The sequence below is a fragment of the Nelumbo lutea genome, chromosome 1, assembly GCF_056320005.1.
Source record: "Nelumbo lutea isolate HS-2025 chromosome 1, American lotus-T2T, whole genome shotgun sequence".
NCBI classification, from domain to species: Eukaryota; Viridiplantae; Streptophyta; class Magnoliopsida; order Proteales; family Nelumbonaceae; genus Nelumbo; species Nelumbo lutea.
In genome coordinates this window covers 164,860,950-164,873,827 of record NC_142684.1, presented here as the reverse complement: position 1 = coordinate 164,873,827, position 12,878 = coordinate 164,860,950, and the positions used below count along the sequence as shown (strand labels likewise).

Below are 12,878 nucleotides of genomic sequence, written 5' to 3'. Positions count from 1 at the left end.
GTTAATTACTAAACTAATTAATTAATTCTAGCTATTTATTACTAATAATAAATATTGTTAACTATTTTAATTAATTAATTAATTCTAGCTATTATTAATATTGTTAACTATTTTAATAAATATATATAGATTAGCAGGAATTTATTATTTTTTTGTAACAAATTACAAAAATAAAGATAAGTTATTTTACAACATTGTAGTTATTATATTTATTATTGTTGACAAATCCCGTGCATCGCACGGATCCCGCCAATTAGAACTTGCGAAACCCAGCCTGGTTGCCGGCGGCGACCCCTGGTAAAATTCTCTCACCAGTCATCAATGTTTTTCCTTGTCCTTCTTAATATTCGAATTTCGAACGCCATCCTCTCTCTTCTACTCTGACCGTGGTTGCTGACGACACTACCATAACCGATCACCGCTGAAGTACTTTCACTATCTGCCTCTTCTTTCCATGTTCTGTCTCTTCGCGTCCTTCTTTATCTCCAGCCATTGCCGGAACCACCATTACCCCAAACTGATCCTTGAAACACCATGAAGATGGATGTTTCATATAACCTTATCCTTCCTATCCCCTGCTGTAATATTGATTTCTCTCGTCAGTTATAGAACCTCTTCTGCAGTCATGCTCTAATGGTTCCTTCATATTCAAGCGAAACAATCATTTCTTGCCTTTTCTATAATGCCTAGGCAATTTCGTTTCATTCCTTGATTCGTCGTTTTTTTTTCTTATTTTGATTTTTGTTTGTGATTATATTTTGCAGCACTAGACAGAAGTCGTTCTTGGGTAAGTTGGGTTTAGAGTTATTGAACATTTGACAAGTTACCAGGTGAACGACTTGGGGGAGTTCGCTATAAAATGCTTCTACGCTGTACCTCTCCAGCGTTTTATGGGCACCGAAATGATTACCTGGTTAACTCGGAATCCAGAAGTAAACCTCTATACCTGCAAAGAAAGGAATTAGATTTTCCAATGGCACATGCGAGCAGATTAAAGGGCGGAGTGAGTCTTCTTCGATGCAGCATAAGAGCTGGATCTCTTGTTGTCAGGCTTCTAGAGAAGATCACGCCAATTCAACCAGGTACAAATTAATTCTTTAAACTATTGCATGGTCAGCATGCCTATGCTTTTTTTCGAATAGCTAATGGGCAATGACAAATGGATATGGTTGCACTTCTGCACTTTCTCCATTACTTATGGCAGTTGGAGGTTGGTCTGATACTCTGATGGTCTCTATTAGATGCTGTATGTTAGAAAAGTGTGATTCACCAATTGTGCACGTGCATTAGGATATTGCATACCATGGAGTCATTGATTAATTTCTCTCTATTGGATGGTTTAATTCTTCTTCATCCTCAATTTATTTGTGCATATAGGAAAGATGATTTATCAGTTCATGGACTATCTGATACAATTGTGGGTGTTCTGGGAGGAGGGCAACTGGGGCGTATGCTATGTCAGGCAGCTTCACAAATGGCCATTAAAGTAGTGGTTCTGGATCCGCTTGAGAACTGCCCTGCAAGTGCACTTTCCCATGATCATATGGTTGGAAGGTTTGATGATAGTGCTACGGTTCAGGATTTTGCTAAGAGGTTGGTCTTACCTGATATAGGTTACAATATGCTAGGATTTTGATTTGTATCCTGCTATACTATCTTCAAGTTTCTATTATTCATTTTATGGTTTTCAGAAGCTGATATTCTCCTTGCTAGTTAGATGTGGAGTTCTTACAGTTGAAATTGAACATGTTGATGCCGCTACACTGGAGAAACTTGACCAACAAGGTGTAGATTGCCAACCTAAAGCATCTACAATCCAAATAATCCAGGCATGTCCTGTTTTCTGTTGAATATGTGCCCATAATTGGCTAATTGCACAAATAGTATAGACAGTTTATGCCATTCTCATAGCTATGCAACAATCACAAATAGAACCATCTGAAGGGATGAGAGATCCATCCCATGGATGCTCAAAGATTGCGGAATAAGGGGGTGAATTTCAAAAAAATTTCTCTCCCTTCAACTGGGAATCACATTCTCTATTTAGAAAATCATATTTTCAATTATCATTCTTGAACCTTAAACTAAACCAGACCTGAACCAAAAGGAATATGAGAGAATTATACCTGATACGGAGAAGTAATATCTCCCAACGAAGGTGTTCACGCCCAAGGAATGATCCAAAGACTGCTCCCACTAAAGATGGCGCAGTGCAGGATGGAGCAGAATCAGTAGTGTTCTTCCCAAGAACTCTGTCCTTCGCAAGAATCAGTAGAATGGTACGTGAGCACAGCTTCCTTTTCAATCATTTCTCAAAGAACTGATGTCAAGATCCAATCTTGACTTCTCCCACAACTGGAGATCGAACTGGCAAACAGGGTGGCAAGAGAGTATTCGCAGGGTGCAGAATTCTCTCTTCTTGATTTCAGCACTAAAGAGGATCTGATGTATATCTCCTAAAGGCCGTCGCCCCCTCCTTTTTTGTTAACTTAAAAGATCAGCTTCTAATCCCATTAGGAGCTGCTTATCCAAATCATATTTGGATCAGCCTTCTCTTCTTGTGATAAGGATAAACCCTTATCTTATCTGCAGATTAGATTAACTTTCTCCTAATCCCATCAGGAGGTTTCTAGATCTGAATCACATTCAGATATGGACTCTCTGAGTGGATAGGATTAAGACCCTATCCTATCTGCTAATCCATCTCAAAATTCGCCCCTTTAATTAACTAAATAAATAGCCCAGTTCGAAATGGGCTTTAGGCCCATTAAGCTTATGTGTTCACTTAACCTTCCTAACTGCTGCCCAGTTGGGCTTCCTTGTATGGCATGGGACCCAAGCATTGATCTACACATCAGCCACATGAGTTCAGTCCAGCCTTTGTTACAAGGCCTGGTCGAATACACTGTTAAAGACAGTGCACCCCCTGAAACCCATCGAATGGGCTCTATGGGCCCAACACTTACCCTAAGTGGTCCCTGGGCCAAGCCACCTTGTAACACCCAGGGACTGTGGGCAGATGCAAGATTAGCCCATCAGGTATTATCCTCAATGGTCTTACACTTAACCTCTCAGCCCTTAATGATCATACACTGCCCGACAAGAGAGGACCTCTCCCTCGGCTGCAAGGAACAGTGTTGCACTCTCTACTTATATGGATCCCGAGAATTAAAACCTTTTTGCAAACATTTTAGAAACCATAATATATATACTTTTATATCTCATATAAAATATACTTTGCAAAACAAATCTCAACGGTTGAAATCAGCTGCCGGCAGTTTTGGTTTACAACAGTGAGAGTGCATCCCCGATCATTACCTTTGTCCGACAAAGGGGCTGATCCTGTCACTATGATCACCCACTCAGATGAATAATCCAGGCATGTCCTTCTTCCTGTTGAATATGTACCCATAATTGGCTAATTGCACAAATAGTATAGACAGTTTATGCCATTCTCATAGCTATGCAACAATCACAAATAGAACCTAAATATTTATTTTGAATTTTGAAATGCCTGATTTAATTTATATTTTACTCATGCTAGATTTTATGGATGATTATGCCTGATTTTGAAATGCCTTCTCGTGGTTCCCATTCCAGTTGCATATTCACCTCCCATGCCAGTTACTACTGAGAGGCCACCAATCAAACAAGTGTATATTCACAGAAGAGCACCGGCCCCTCCTCCAATTCAGCCCTCGTCGACAGATCCTGTCATTGCTTCTTCTCCTTTAGACCTTGATTTACCCTGTGGAAAGGTAAACGCACTTGTACTTCTCATCCTATTTCACACTATGTTTTAGCTGCTCACCTTTCTGCTTTTCATCACAACTTTATATCATTGCTATGATCTGTTTCCATTCCCAAGACTGTCCTAGAAGCCCTTACCTCCCTAGGGTGGCGGCAAGCCATGGAAGAGGAACTCTCTGCTCTACAACACAGTCATACGTGGGAACTTCCTGCTCTTCCTCCTAGTAAGCATGTTGTTGGGTTTAAGTGGGTTTACACAGTGAAGTATCTTCCAGATGGCAGTGTGGAGCAATTGAAGGCCAGGATAGTGGCCAAGGGCTATTCTTAGTTGTATGGGGTGGACTATATGGAGACATTTTCTCCTATGGCTAAAATTGGTTAAATTCGGGTGTTGATTTCATTAGTTGCTATGTATGATTGGCCTCTTGTGCAACTGGACATAAAAATGCTTTCCTACATGGTGATCTCATTGAGGAAGTGTATATGGAGCAACCGCCAGGGTTTGTTGCTCAGGGGGAGGATGATAAGGTTTGTAGACTCAAAAAGGCAATTTATGGACTGAAACAATCTCCACGCGCATGGTTTGGCAGGTTCAGTGAAGTAGTGAAAGAATTTGGGATGAAACATGTCAGGTAGACCATTCTGTGTTCAGCCATGACTCAAAAGATGGGAAAATCTTGCTAGTGGTGTATGTGGATGATATTGTCATAACTGGGAGTGATAGTAACAGGATTGGCAGGCTGAAGAAATTCCTACGGAACTACTTCAATACGAAAGATTTGGGTAAGATGAAATACTTCCTGGGAATAGAAGTTACAAGGTCAAGGCATAGAATTAACTTATGTAAAAGAAAATATGTTCTTGACCTACTCGAAGAAACAGGATTGTTAGGTGCTAAACCAGCAGAGACTCCTTTGGAACTTAATGTCAAGTTGAGTGTTGATGCAGGTGAAGAGTTTGATGATCCTGGAAGATATAGGAGGTTGGTGGGAAAGTTGAATTATCTGACTATTACCCGACTAGATATATCATTTGCTATGAGTATTGTGAGTTAGTTTATGCAACATCATCGGATTCCTCATTGGGAAGCAGTTCTAAGGATTGTTAGGTACCTGAAGGGTGCTCAAAGTCATGGTTTGCTATACCAAAGTGGAGGGACTCTTGAAATAGTAGGGTATACAGATGCTGATTGGGCTGGTTCTATATCAGGCAGGAGATCAACTACAGGGTATTGTACCTTCCTTGGTGGCAATCTTGTAACTTGGAAGAACAAGAAACAAACAGTGGTAGCAAGGAGTAGTGCAGAAGCTGAGTACAAAGCTATGGCTCATACCACATGTGAACTAGTATGGTTGAAGAACTTGCTACAAGAGATGGGGTTCTCAATTGACAAACCCATGAGACTATACTGTGATAACCAAGCTGCTGTTCACATCTCTTACAACCCAGTCTTCCATGAGAGAACCAAGCATATTGAGGTCGATTGTCACTTTGTGAGAGAGAAAGTTATAAGTGGAGTGATTACCACATCTCATGTGAGCTCAGGAAATCAGTGGGCAGATCTCTTTACAAAGGGATTGTCTCAGGGCAGAGTAGATTATATTTGTGACAAGTTGGGACTATATGACATATGCTCTCCAACTTGAGGGGGAGTGTTAGAATACACAAATCAGGGGTATTTTGGTCATTTAGGTTTATCTATTTGAGAGTGAAAGGTCTATTTTATTTAAGTTTAAGATATGTGTCCCATCACTTATGAGGGACAATATGGTCTTTCTTGTAACTATGTTATTGGAGATAAATACAAGTGGGTCAACTAAAGGTGGACTGATTTTTCCTAATCTGGCCGAACCCTTCTTCTTCTTCTTCTTCTCTTCTTCTTCTTTCTCTTCTTCTTCTTCTCTACTTTAACCTAGAATCGAATAGGGATTTTACACCATCAAAATTCAGTTTCACTCTAGCTGCTTGTAAAGGTGGGGACCAAATCTCTTGGACTAAAGGAGGATTGGAAGAAGGCGTAGCTATAGCCCTCCAACCTCTAATGGAGTCATCATAAGAGAAATCCTTGAAAAGATGCAAGACTTTCAGCCAGTGATTGATTTTGATTGTAATGCCCTCAAAGTGTTTCCTTGGATTTTTCTTTACCTTGAAAGATCCTATTATTCCTCTCCTCCCAAACCGGCCAAATAATAGCTGCTCTTATGCTTTAAGATTTCTTTATTTGAATCATCAATCATAAGGATTCCAATTGAGTCTTAAATCTCAATCTTTTCTGAAAAAATCATACTATTATTGTTTAAATGTAACAATTCAATTAATGATTAATGAATATTACAATTTATCTAATTACGTGATTGGGATGTATTTGATAGGGTCCTAGTTTTCTACTTTGTCATTTCTTTGTTTGTTATGATTCTTTTTTTTTATAGACTACTGAAATTTATAAAAGTAATCAGCGAATAAATATATGCACAGGATATATACAAACCTGAATATAGGCTAAAATCTTCCACTTATCTCCAAGAATAAAGATACATTACAATTGAGCCTAAAAGGTATGATCCCTATTCACCCCTTGTTTGGCTAAGGCATTAGCCAAACTGTTTGCCAATCTTTTAATCCACTTGTCTGTAACACCACGTAGCTTAATCAGGATGTATTATCCAACTGACTACCACCCTTGAGTCACCTTCAATGATAATTTTGTGCATATTCAATTGTTTTGCTGGATTCAGCCCTTGTAATACTGTCAATTGTTTGTTTTGATTTTTCTTCAATAGTCTTTTGTTTTAAACTCCTGTTGGTAGTAAGATTTGTTTAGGTTATTTAAGAGTTAAGACCCATATAGATTGACTTTCAAGATCAAACTTGACCATACATCTTATGCTTCTAGTGCATTAGTGGAAAATTCTACTTTATTTACATGCATAAGTGGTAGATATGGAGTAAAAATGGGATGAAATCACTTTTCTATTATTTAAGTTTTACACAGTTTTAATTTTTTAATAAATCTAAGGTATTTTTTATGAATGAATGGTATTTTATTAAATAGAGATAGAAATAGTACAAGCATGAAGCACCATAAGAGGAGGCCCGAGGTGTTACCTCCCCTTAAAGGTGGTTTCAAACCCAACTCTTTCCAGATTACAGTCACAAAATAGCCAAAAATAGAGAATCAATTGAAGCCCCTTGTTTAGTTAAAGAATCTGCCAAAGCATTTGTCGATCTACTAACCCACTGAAATCTAATTGACATGGTTCTTGTAAGTCATTTGACTTTTTTGATGATCTCCCTATATCCCCAAACAATAGTTTCTGGGTCCGACATCCATCCCACTATCACCTTAGACTCTCCTTCAACTCTCAAACTAGTCACTCCAAGTAGGTTGGAAATCTGTAGTCCTTGTACCACAACTAATATCTCAGCCCTTGTAGAGTCTCCATAACCCACTGGACCTGAGAATAAGGACAAAATGTTGCCATCCTTATTCCTCAAGATCCCTCCAATACCTGAAAGTCCTGGATTGCTTTGACTGCTTCCATCAAAGTTCAATTTTACAACTCCTTTCGGAGGGGGTAACCAACTTGCTTGTGTTCTATATTTCTTGGATGAGGTGGAGGTTGCTGCTGCCCAACTCTTTCAAAGGTCATTACTAGAGTAATCCGCAAAGAGATTAGTAGTTTCAAAAGGATTTCCCTTGCCGGTATACAATCCTTTACTTCAGGAGACAGGTTCCACCTATACCCAAACAGCATAAAAACCCAATTCCAAATATTTATTGTAAAAAAGCAAGAAATCAGTAGGTGATAACAGTCCTCATTCTGCATTTTACATAAAATGCACCAATTGGGGGACAAGCATGAATAAGGTCTCTTTTTTTGTACATTGTCCACAGTGTTAATTTTACCATAATACACTTCCTAACAAAAACCAGCAATTTTAGATGGAATTGGCCTTGACTAGACATCTTTAATTGGGAACAACAAAGGGGAAGGAGTAGAGCATAGGTACTTAAAGAAGGAAGAACAAGAGAAGGAGCCACTTGAGATCAAAGACCAATTTCTTCTATCTGGTTTAGGAGGGTCCAAACAAACAAAATCAAGTAAAAGTAAGAGCTCAAAGGCAGAAGTCGATTCCTCATCCCTCAACCCTCTATAGAACCCAAAATCCCAGTTAAGAGACAATTGGAGAATTGGGGGGGGGGGGGGGGAAGAAACCTCGAAACAAGCTCCTTTTAAGAGGGAAATAGAAAAATAGGGAGGGATAGAGATCTTTTAATGGTTGGTTGCCCACCCAAATATCTTCCCAAAAAAAGCATAGAATTGCCATTGCAGACATCATACCTTACAAACTTGAGAAATTTTGAGAGGATGCTAGATCTTACCTTCCAAGGTGTAGTGAGTGTGGCCTGTCGAGATACCTTGGCATCCCAACCAGATTCAGAACAGCCATGGATACTAGCCACCACCACGTGCCACAATGTCTCTCTTTCCAAAGGCCACCTCCATAACCACTTGCCCAATAGAGCTTCATTCTTATTTACTAGGTTCCCTAACCCTAAGCCCCCTTGTTCCTTGCTTCAACTCACCACCTCTCATCTAATCAAATGATCATTTTTCTCTGTACCTGGCTCCCACAAAAAATCCCTCATCAACTTTTCCATCTTCTTGGCTTCCCTAACAGGTATCCTAAAAACAGACAAAAGGTAGATGGGTAAGTTTGCGAGTGTGGTCCTAATCAAAGTTATTCTACCCCCCAAAGAGATATATTTCTTTTTCCAAGTCACTAGTCTTTTTTCAAACTTTTCTACCACTGGGTTCCAAAACCTTTCCTTTGGATTTGCACCTAGGGGAAAATGTGTAGTTCCCTATGGGACATTCTCTTGAATATGTGTAGTTAATTCATCCTGACTAGTGTGCAAGCAAAAGAAATAAGGCATAAGTCTTGGTGAAGTCATATTGTAACTAGAAACACTATTGTTTTGGTGAAGTCTCATTGTGATCGGAAACCTTCATGTCTCTCCCATAGGTTTTCTTGCATTGGCTGTTGCACCTTAAATACAATGTTCTTAATTAAGTTCAAATATCTATGTGGTATTTCTTTGATTCTTTCCTTTTCAAAATCCACCTTATTATCATTCTAGGAACTCTATCATGTGCTTTATTTGGATTAGTAAATACCACATGAAGATCTCTCTTCTTTTCCTTAATTTTCTTTATCAATCATATCAGTCAAAGGATCATTTCCTTTGTTGATCTCCTTGGACTAAAACCAAGTTGGCCTTTTTATATACTTGTTTCTTGTCCTAATCTCCACTCAATTACTCTCTGCCAAGGTTTGATAGTGTCACTTACAAAGTTACAAGTTTATCCTACAGTAATTATCATATTTTTGTATATTTGCTTTATTTTTAAACATAGGGCCATGATGCTTTTTCTCTATTAATCTACCATTTTCCTTGTTTTGTCTTTTTTTTTTTGGGGGAAAGGTAAAGTATTGTATGTTGTATTGATATCAAAAATATGGTCCTCTGTGCAATACGAAGCTATACATGATATCCTATTAGGGACCCCCAAAAAAAGTAGAAGAAAAAGTATCATTGACATTATGGACAGACAGCCAGCCCTTTAAAAACCCTTTAAAGAGGGTCATTTACTTGGGACACCCTATTTTTTCACATATTTACTAAAACATGTCCTATAGGTTGTGTTTTACTGAAACAACCTCTTCAAATGAGTGGAAATTGGAAAATATAAAAGGACCTAGGATTTTTATTCCAAAAACTTTTCATATATATATATATATGTATTTTTCATTATCACTGTTAATGTCTTTATCATCATCATCATTGTTGTTACTACTGCTATTTTTTCGTAAGTAGTCATGACCAGTGCACTTGATCTGTATGGTGATTGTGTATGGCTTTGAGTTAAGAACCAAGGCTGTAACATGTAGCATCTATAAAGTAGAGCTTATGAAGATCTTAATTCATAGGGCACCTTTTATGGGTATATATATTCCTGGGCACTCCAGATCTGCTACCCACAAACTGTTCTTACATCCCACCCAGAGAACACCACCAGCCTGTGTCGGGAACATCTCCTCGTGAATGACAAGAGAGATATTCCCAATGTGCAGCTGTAATGTCAAGTGGGTTGGGATGTGGTAACAGCTTATGGGTAGCAGATCCGAGCACATTCCTCGGATCATAATTATATCACAGAATGACTTTCCTTGATCATATATTTCAGTATTATAGACTTAAATTCTATAATAGACTACAATTTAATTTATTGGTACCATTTTCCTTGATCTACCTTGCAGTATTGTGGCCTTCTGTTCTGTATTGTTGTATGTCAATTTAAATTTTCCTACACTTGAGATTGGGAGAAGCTTCAATTGCCAAAGCTTTAAATGTTTCTTCTGATTTTCTATGTTCTACTTTATTGCAGCTCTTGGAGGAGATAGTCGAGGCTTATATGTTGAAAAGTGGGCACCATTTGAAAAGGTTAATATCCACTAGTTGGTATGAAGTTCAATAACTACTAGACTTTTGTCTTGTTTTTTATTGGTAACTGTTTTAGAGCAGCTACAGTAATCCGACCCAGTGAAGAAGGAAGAAGAAGATGAGGAAGAAGACAAGAGAAAGAGAGAACAGGAGGGTTTAGTCGAAAACTAATTAGTCACCCATTCAGTCGACCCCCTTATGTTTATTAGGTTCTAATTACACTTACAAAGACTAAACTGCCCTCACTTAAGTGTGGGGTAGAGTACTCTAATAAAACAGCCACATAAGCAAAGTACTTAACTGACATGAGATTACTAAACTACCCCTATTCGGCTCATTCTAACACCCCCCCTCAAGCTGGAGAATATATGTCATATAATCCCAGCTTGTTACATAGATGGTTCACTTTCCCTAAGTTTAGAGCTTTTGTAAACAAATCTGCCCATTGATCATTTGAGCCCACATGTTTTGTGTTTATCTCTCTAGCAAGGACCTTCTCCCTCACAAAGTGGCAATCAACCTCTATGTGCTTTGTTCTCTCATTAAATACAGGATTGGATGAGATATGGAGTGCAGCTTGGTTGTCACAATACAGTCTCATAGGTTTATCCATGTGAAACCCAATTTCTTGTAGAAGATTCCTCAACCACACCAACTCACAGGTAGTATGTGCCATGGCCCAATACTCAGCTTCAGCATTACTTCTGGCCACAACCGTCTGCTTTTCACTCTTCCATGTCACAAGATTTCCTCTAAGAAATGTGCAATAGCCCGTAGTAGATCTTCTATCATTCATTGAGCCTGCCCAGTCTGCATCTGTATACCCCACTACTTCAAGTTTTCCTCCTGGTTTATACAATAATCCACGGCCTGGAGCTCCTTTCAGATACCTCACAATTCTAAGAATTGCATCCCAGTGAGGTATACGAGGGTTCTGCATGAGTTGGCTCACCACACTGACTGCAAAGGATATGTCGGGTCTCATGATAGTTAGATAGTTCAGCTTCTCCACTAGTCGTCTATACCTTTTAGGATCTTCAAATACTTCTCCTGTATCACTGCTCAACTTAACATTTGGTTCCATAGGGGTCTCATCCGGTTTTGCACCTAACAGTCATGTTTCTTCCAATAGATCAAAAACATATTTTCTTTGGCACAAATTTACACCTTGTTTTGACTTGGCAACTTCTATTCCCAAGAAATATTTCAATGTTCCAAGATCTTTTGTTTGGAAATGATTTTGCAGAAATACCTTTAATTTGCCAATCCCCAATTTATCACTGCCAGTAATGATAATATCATCCACATAGACCACTAATAGAATCTTCCCAGCTTCTGAGTCATAGCTGAACACTAAGTGATCTACCTGGCATTACTTCATTCCAAAACTCTTCACCACTTAACTGAACTTCCCAAACCAAGCACGCGGCGATTGTTTCAGCCCATAAATTGCCTTTTTCAATCTACATACCTTACCATCCTCCCCCTGAGCAACAAACCCATGTGGTTGCTCTATATATACCTCCTCCACAAGATCACCATGGAGAAAGGCATTCTTTATATCAAGCTGAAACAGAGGCCAATCAAACATAACTGCCAAGGAAATTAGTACACGAACAGAACCAATCTTAGCCACCGGAGAGAATGTCTCCATGTAGTCCATTCCATACAACTGTGAGTAACCTTTAGCAACAAGTCTGGCCTTCAGACGCTCCACACTACCATCTGGCAAGTATTTCACAGTATACACCCATTTACATCCCACAACATGCTTATTAGGTGGGAGAGTAGTAAGTTCCCCGTTTGAGTATGTTGAAGAGCAGAAAATTCCTCCTCCATTGCCCGCCGCCAATTAGGTGAACTGAGAGCTTCTTAAACATTGTTAGGTATGGAAATAGAGGATAAAAGGGAAACAAACTGGCGATGTGATGTAGAAAGATGAGATAATGAAACAAAATTAAAAATGGGATGGAGGGTAGAACTGTGTTTACATTTCCGTAAGGCAATGGGTAGGTCAAGGTCTGAAGGTTCAACAATAGGAGCTACGAGAGGATCTGTAGATGAGGTAGAAGCTGGAGGAGGGGACAGTGTCGTTCGACGTGTATACACTTGCTGGATTGGTGGATGTTCGGTGGTGATCTGCACGGGATGAGGTGATGAGTCTACTCCAACAACAACATCTGGAACTGGATCACTAACAGGGAGAGGAAGAGGAAATGTGGGTGGACACGAAGGCGCTTCAGGACTTGAGAAGAAGGGGATTGACTCAAAAAAGGTGACATCAGGGCAGACATAGCACTTCCGGGTAATGAGATTATAACACTTGTACCCTTTTTGAGTTTGTGAGTAGCCAAGGAAGACACATCTAATTGAGCGTGCATCTAGCTTGTCTATTCCATGGCTCAAATTATGGACAAAGCACACACAACCAAAGACACGAGGAATTAATGGGAATGGAGATAAAGTGGGAAACAAGATAGAGAAGGGGGACCGACCATGAAGGATGAAGGAGGGCATCCGATTAATGAGAAAACATGCAGTGAGTACAACATCACTCCAAAAATGTTTAGGAACATTCATGTGGTGAAAAATAGACCGAGCAATTTCAAGAAGCTGACGG

General features: G+C 39.2%; 1 pseudogene; it reads left to right on the top strand.

Moving 5' to 3' along the window:
• Positions 1 to 828: 828 nt before the first annotated feature.
• Positions 829 to 12,878, top strand: part of LOC148878901 (phosphoribosylaminoimidazole carboxylase, chloroplastic-like) — a 48,403-nt pseudogene continuing 36,353 nt past the window's right edge.